This window comes from Phytophthora cinnamomi (genome assembly GCF_018691715.1).
Source record: "Phytophthora cinnamomi strain GKB4 chromosome Unknown Contig127, whole genome shotgun sequence".
In the NCBI taxonomy this organism is placed as follows: Eukaryota; Oomycota; class Peronosporomycetes; order Peronosporales; family Peronosporaceae; genus Phytophthora; species Phytophthora cinnamomi.
In genome coordinates this window covers 933761-940347 of record NW_027151060.1, presented here as the reverse complement: position 1 = coordinate 940347, position 6587 = coordinate 933761, and positions in this window count along the sequence as shown.

The window sequence follows — 6587 nt, the reverse complement described above, 5'->3', positions numbered from 1 at the left end:
CTTCGTAGCTTTTTGAGCCGTTGGCACATTGCAAACACGTCCGATTCGGAAATTACATTTGATCCGATTGACTGGGTTGAAGTGCTACAACAGCCTGACCTCTCCAGCTGTGGTGCTATGGTGGTTGCTCAAGTACACAATTACGTTACTGGAAACCTTGGTCGTCAGCACTATCAAGTGACCAAGAAGGATGTCAAGGTGATGCGCTTAAGAATGCTAAGGACCATCATGTGCTACTCGCAGGAGCGCCCCATGCCATCTGAATATAACACAAGCGTTGCCAAAATTCACCAGCAGCTACTTAAGCAACTCTGATTCTGATAGGCAACGGAACTGTACTAAGCTTTCTAATACATCCAGACCATTACTCTTTTAGTGTGTTCACTACCATCTCCAGCAGCACACCAAAGGAAAGATCATCGCCTTGGGCACTAGCAGTATTAAAGTCGTCATCGGCCAGAAGTGCTTCTAGCTCGTAGTTGAGCTCTTCGTGGTCTTCAATGAGTCCCTGTAGCTTTATCTACGCGTGCAGCATCTTCTTCGTGTTTGCGTTCATCTGATCCACCGCTTTTTTCAGGACCTTGATTTCAGCAAGCCTTGCGCGCACCAGCTCTCGTGCCAGCGCCAACTTGTTATTCTTCAGCCGAAGTGAGTGATCTTGGTGAAATCGACAAGTCCTCAAACCAATGTGGTGCCCACAGTGGTGTGTGGGACAAACATACCATGATGTGGATCACACTGATTAGCAATCTCTAAATTTGGCACGGGGTTGCGTAATCAATTTAAATTACCAGTTGCTCTAAGCGCTAAGGTCGCGATAAATCCCGTCGTCAGATCGAAAACGCTGATTTTTAAGGTCGCTGCAACGCCATTCCTTCCCCTTCCCCCAAGGGTGAGTGAGACCCACCGGCTTATACAAGAACTTTCAGGGTCGCGTTAAGATGCCTGCGCGCCGAGTGACCCGACGCGAGGCTAAAGCATTTTGCGCCGTCTGGAGCGGACGGAAGGCGCCGATCGGGAGCGTCTCGAGTGTAAGCACTGCGAATCCGTCGACAGCACGCGGGACCGTGATACAGACTTCTGAGGGGAAGAAAAGATGAACGACAACGCACCACCAACGCCTCAGACACCCGATAGGTGGACAAGAATGAAGGGGGAGCGCCCAAGAACACAGTGCCTCGGACCCAAGAGAAAGGGGCGCTCCCTAACTTCTACAACATGTTGGCGAAGACACCAACACTGCATGGAAAGTCGCCTGTAGCAGCCCTCGACGCGGAGACGCTGGTCGAGCAAGCTGCGGATGCTGAGTCGGAGATGGACGACGATAGAAGTGAATACTATGCCGATATGGCTGAGGAGATGCCGTTGAGCACGTGGAGGCGACCACTCCACCGGCCACACCGCAGTAAATTCTCCCCAAAGCAGTGCATATGAAATCCAGGCCGCAGATAGCGCGAAAGCCATTGGAAAAGGAAAGCAGAAGCGTGCTGCATCGAGAACAATTCGAGCGGTGAAAAAGGCACGAACAGAAAGCCCCATGTTTCTGGAATAGAAGATGCGAGCAGGTATTTGTATTTTTGTGTGATGTCGCACATTCAACTAATGACACATGATTGGTTACACTGAATGTAAACCCAGCCAGCTTACCAACGAACGAAGAGTTTCCAGAGCTGTACGACGGAGCGCATGGGCGTACCACTGAAGCCTTAAGCTTTGCCGATTCTTCGCTAGAGCTGTTCTTATTCTTATTACTGTTCGAATTCTGGCTCAGTGTGGAGAATGAATCGAACCGGTACTGCAACTAAATGCTGCTGGACCGGATAGAGGCGAAGTTTTGGGCACGGACAGGAAAGAATCGGCTCTTGTTGGGCCATATACACGCGAACGAGAAGCAATTGCAGACGAAGATTCAGGCTCACGGGGTTCTAAATTGCATTGGTCTGCCCCTGGCGTGTTTGTCATGTCCGCATACTAGGCACCTATCGGATCACTAGGACCACAAGTATACCGACTGGTACATTCAGTCGCTTCGTGAAGAGATACTGATTCAATCGCATCATGCGATACCTGCATTTTCCAAACAGTCGAGCAATACTTTGACGTTCCTTCTTGATTGTGTATGTACACAGATGTATTTGCCAGGACATTTTGCACCCACGCGTCGTGATGAGAGCTCTACGTCCGGCCGCCGCCACCTTGAGATGGACGACGAGCGGGTCGAGGTCAATGGGATTCGCATGCGGCGCCAACGGTAGTGCTATGTCAGCACCATTCGCAAGACAGTACGCACTACGCGTCAGTTGACTCGGTTTTACTGCCCAAAATGCAGCAAGAGATCCAAGCGATGACTGTTTCATGCTTGATATCTATCATACTCACGCTAAACTCATGCTTGACATCATGCTAGTGTGCACTTGTGTGATAAAGTGCGACAATGCCATTATCCCAACAACGACTTGACTTGCTGCGAAATTTGGCACCAGCTTTGGCGTAGCGGAAGCGAGAGCCCGCAGCCACGTTGTGGTCGTGGAATCCAAATGAGGGACCCAGGGAATAAGCACATCGACGCAAATGAAGAAGCTGACGACACCGAGGGTACTACTGTGAAGCCGACCCAGCGATGAACCCGACGGACCCACGGGCGATGCTGCTGTGGGGAGGCACGCCGACACAGCAGCGATAAGGATGGCCGCGCTGGAAGCGAGGGCGACGACGGCGGCGCTAGGAACGAAGACGGCGACGGCGGCGGACGGTGGTGGGGCTGGAAAGGAGCACGACGGCGCTGTCAATGAAGATGAAGACGGCAAGGAGAAGCCCGCCCATGTTGGCGAGGCGGCTGGTGGAAATGAAAACGGCATTGGAGAAGAGACTGGATATGGTGCCGCGTAGGAGTAGAAACAAAGACGGTCAAGGAGTAAATAATCGGTTAGCAGCGCTTGCATTTCAGGTTCGCTCTCTAGTTGAGTACACAATTTCGCATTCGTAGTCGTTTTGCGCGCGTCTAGCAACAACGAAAACCCACTCTCAGTAAAAGGTCCAAAACCATATCCGCTATATCAAGTATGGGGTCTACAAATTTCATGATCGACTACGGATAAGCATCATGTGGTTCCATAAACTGGGCAGTCACAAGGCCTTTGTACAGATGTACGGTTGATAAATGGCTTGTGTACTTTTTCATCAATACAAATTTCAAGTATAGGCTTTCTTTAACATGCTTGATATCAAGCATGTGAAAATAGTCCGTACATAGGAAGGAATTCTGGCGTCGTACCAAGGAAGGGGGGGGGGGGTTAAATACAGGCTCGTGATGACGAAGCAAGAGAAGATGACCTCGTTAACACGATCAAACTGTCAAGTGACATCGACGCTAAAATGAAGAGGGATGACATCATCGATTACTACAGAGACAAGATTCCTGGGTTCAAGAAACGATCAAGTGGAGCTCAACTGTCGTGGTTAAACAGATTTGTCAAGCGCCACGAGCTACGGGAATATATTGCTGCCTACGATTTCAGCGCTCAACCAAGCAAGAAGAAGATCAAGCTCTCTTTCTGACGTTTCGACTGCTTCTAGCGAAACCATAGTACATGCAGAAGCCACTGTAAGATAGTGGTGTGGCGGCTGATTCGCCAATCAAAACACCTCAGACCCAATCTCCATCGCAACTTCCTCTCGGCCCAACAACGGTGCTAGATGCACCAGTGTAGCCACCAACAGCGATAACATCACTGGTCGACGGCACTAAAGAAGGTGTGGACTCTGGTGATGAATATGATGAACACCGAGTAGTGGAGGTTGTCGATATTGTTTGCGAGATCCAAACACCGAGTTTTGTCCCGGGACAACCAGCGTTCACTTAGCTGCCCAATAATCGGATCTCAGGACGCTGGAATGCCAAAAGTGACTAAACTATGTTGTCATCACTTACTACAACAGAAACCACACCCCATCGTACGAACGGACGGACATACATCATGGACGAGAATTTGGTTGCGCATATTTTTGCCAAGTTCAAAGCTCCCGGGCGGAATATGAAGTTTGCGTACAGAAACTGCCATGAAATTACTGCTTCTCCCCCCTCTGATATATGATAGTTCCAGTTAGCATGAGAAACCACTGGACATTTGGTGTGGTTCAGCACCCGGAACTTGCAGTCGACAATCTACGTCGATGCAATATTCATGTAGACTCGCTAGGTATTTCAAAGATTGAAACAATCAAGCGGATTGATGTAGGGTACTCCGATGAGGAACTGTGAGCGAAGCTTACCGGCAAGCCAACGAAACCCAAACAGCCAAACTCAGACGACTGTGGCGTTTTCGTTCTCTTCGTGACGAAGCGCGTGGTCGAAGCCTTCCTGCGCGATGATGTGTAGCTGCTTCTGGACATCGACAAGGTATGCACAGTATCCAGGTCAACGCAATTCAACCTCACCATGAAGTTATGAAGCTTATGTCGTCAAGAAGTCTGTAGTTGAATTACGAGAGTTGTGTTCTCTATTCCAAATAAACACAACGTTAATACATGCACCTACAATTTCGCCTTATCTCGGGTTCATCCTCTCAGAATACATCAAGCTATCACACGGGTCAGGCAACACCCCACAAACATCCCACAAACAGAACAAAGATTAAATGCGGGTCGCCAAAACATGAGCGCGTTCAAGCTTCTGTACACACGAACTACACGCACAACAACACAAACCATAGCACCTCCAGGACCCACGCTCGCAGTACACGTTCGCGACACGCACTTATAGGATGCTTTTGTCGTGTGCACTCGTAACACCACAAGCTCACACAAGCAGCACGCATCCACTGCTTCAAGAGCAGAATCCAGGTGATAGGTACAACTCCCATCGGGTGTATCAGGGTCTTGATCGATAACACTGGCCTGCCTTGAACAGGTCGAAGTCCCGGGCTCTAGCCATTTGAGCTGCGGTGATGTTGTGTGATGTAATGGAGTGGGGGTCTGTGCAGTAGTGCAAAAGTATGAAGACTAAGCCTGTCGTGCTTGCGTCAGAGCCAGTCGCTTATTTTGAGGTAGGTGTCACTTTTTTATTGGCTAATTAGTTGGCCAATAGCGACTCATGTACTTTTCCAAGTTCTGTTGGTGTAGTAGTTGACCAATTAGAATGCTGCACCAAGCAACCTCAATAGTAGACCCCCACCGTATTCTAGTGATCATTTATGAATTTGCCGGCTTGAGGAGTCATTGCTCCAAGCCCGATTTGCCCGTGTAATTACCCCCCCCCCCACCCATTTTCTTGGCCTACAGGCCTCTACAGGCGATTTCTCCTCAGTAGAGTGCACCGCATGAAAGCTGACAGGAACCACAAATCTCAATTCCCTAACCCTAAACTACAGTACATAATGTTTAATTTCCGATTGTTCTGGCTTTCAACCGGCATCCTAACTGTCGGAAAGTGTCAGTCGTTGCGATATGGTGGGATGCCTGTCAGGGCATCGATATGTCATCTCAAGTTAATTTACACCGGAGCAAATCCATGATGGTCCGGTCACGAAATATAGCTGACGATAATAGCGGGTACTGCGATGGGATCACTTGTTTCAGGTACGAAGCGTTCTTAACAAGCAAAACCAGGCATATCATCAAACGGGGCGCAGGTGTGGGGTTTTAATCAGCGATGGAAACATCATTTGCAGGGTAGTATCGATTATTTCATCTCTTGAGTTGCTAAAATTGGGAGGTAAAACGGCAAAATCTGGCGAGTCGAGTCGCAACCCGGCCGCGACACGACCCAAATCCTGGTCGCCAGCAGATTCGTAGCGGGTAAAGCGTTCTTGGACGCACCTCCAGCGACCACCCACAGCGCAGGCAAACACTAGCCATCGGTGGACCACCAGTGCTCCCGTTTGAAGCAAACGTAGCGACACCTTTTCTGATAGAGTGCGTCTCGAACGTCGGCTTCTTCAGCAACACCCAATTTCTTCAAAAATCTGCTCTTCTCGTTGGAACCAGGGAATAGCTTTCCGGCGCAAAGCGTTAGATTAGAAGCAATGTAGACAGCAAAAGCTACACCGTTGCACAGCGACATTCTCAGAGTCAACACTCAAATTCAAAAAGCTCGCACTGAAAATCAAAATACCTACCACATTTTATACATTCCTATAATTATTGTCGTGTGAAATGTTATATTATGGTTTCCTACAGTAATACTATATTATATGTCACAAATAATGAACTTCATCATGATATGATAAAAAATATGCGGTAATGTAGGACTTGTGAATTTGAGCGCGCACGTTTTGAATTTGAGTGTTGACTTTGAGAACAGCGGCGTGCAGTGATGTAGAAAGCAACACATGCTGAGATTTAGAGGGTTCGCGTAAATATGCCTCGGGTCTTTTGGACCACTTCCCTCCTGATTTGCCTTGGTCTCGTGAAGAACACACCCAACGCTGTTGTCCACACAATTGAGGTTCGCCTTACGCACCAAATCAATAGACTTCGACCTACCCATCAACGAGAGAAGCCGTTATCCAGCAGATTGATGGTATTCTGACAGAGCATTGGCAGAGCGAGAAAGAAAGAGGGAACTTCCCTGATCTCCGTCTTGTTCC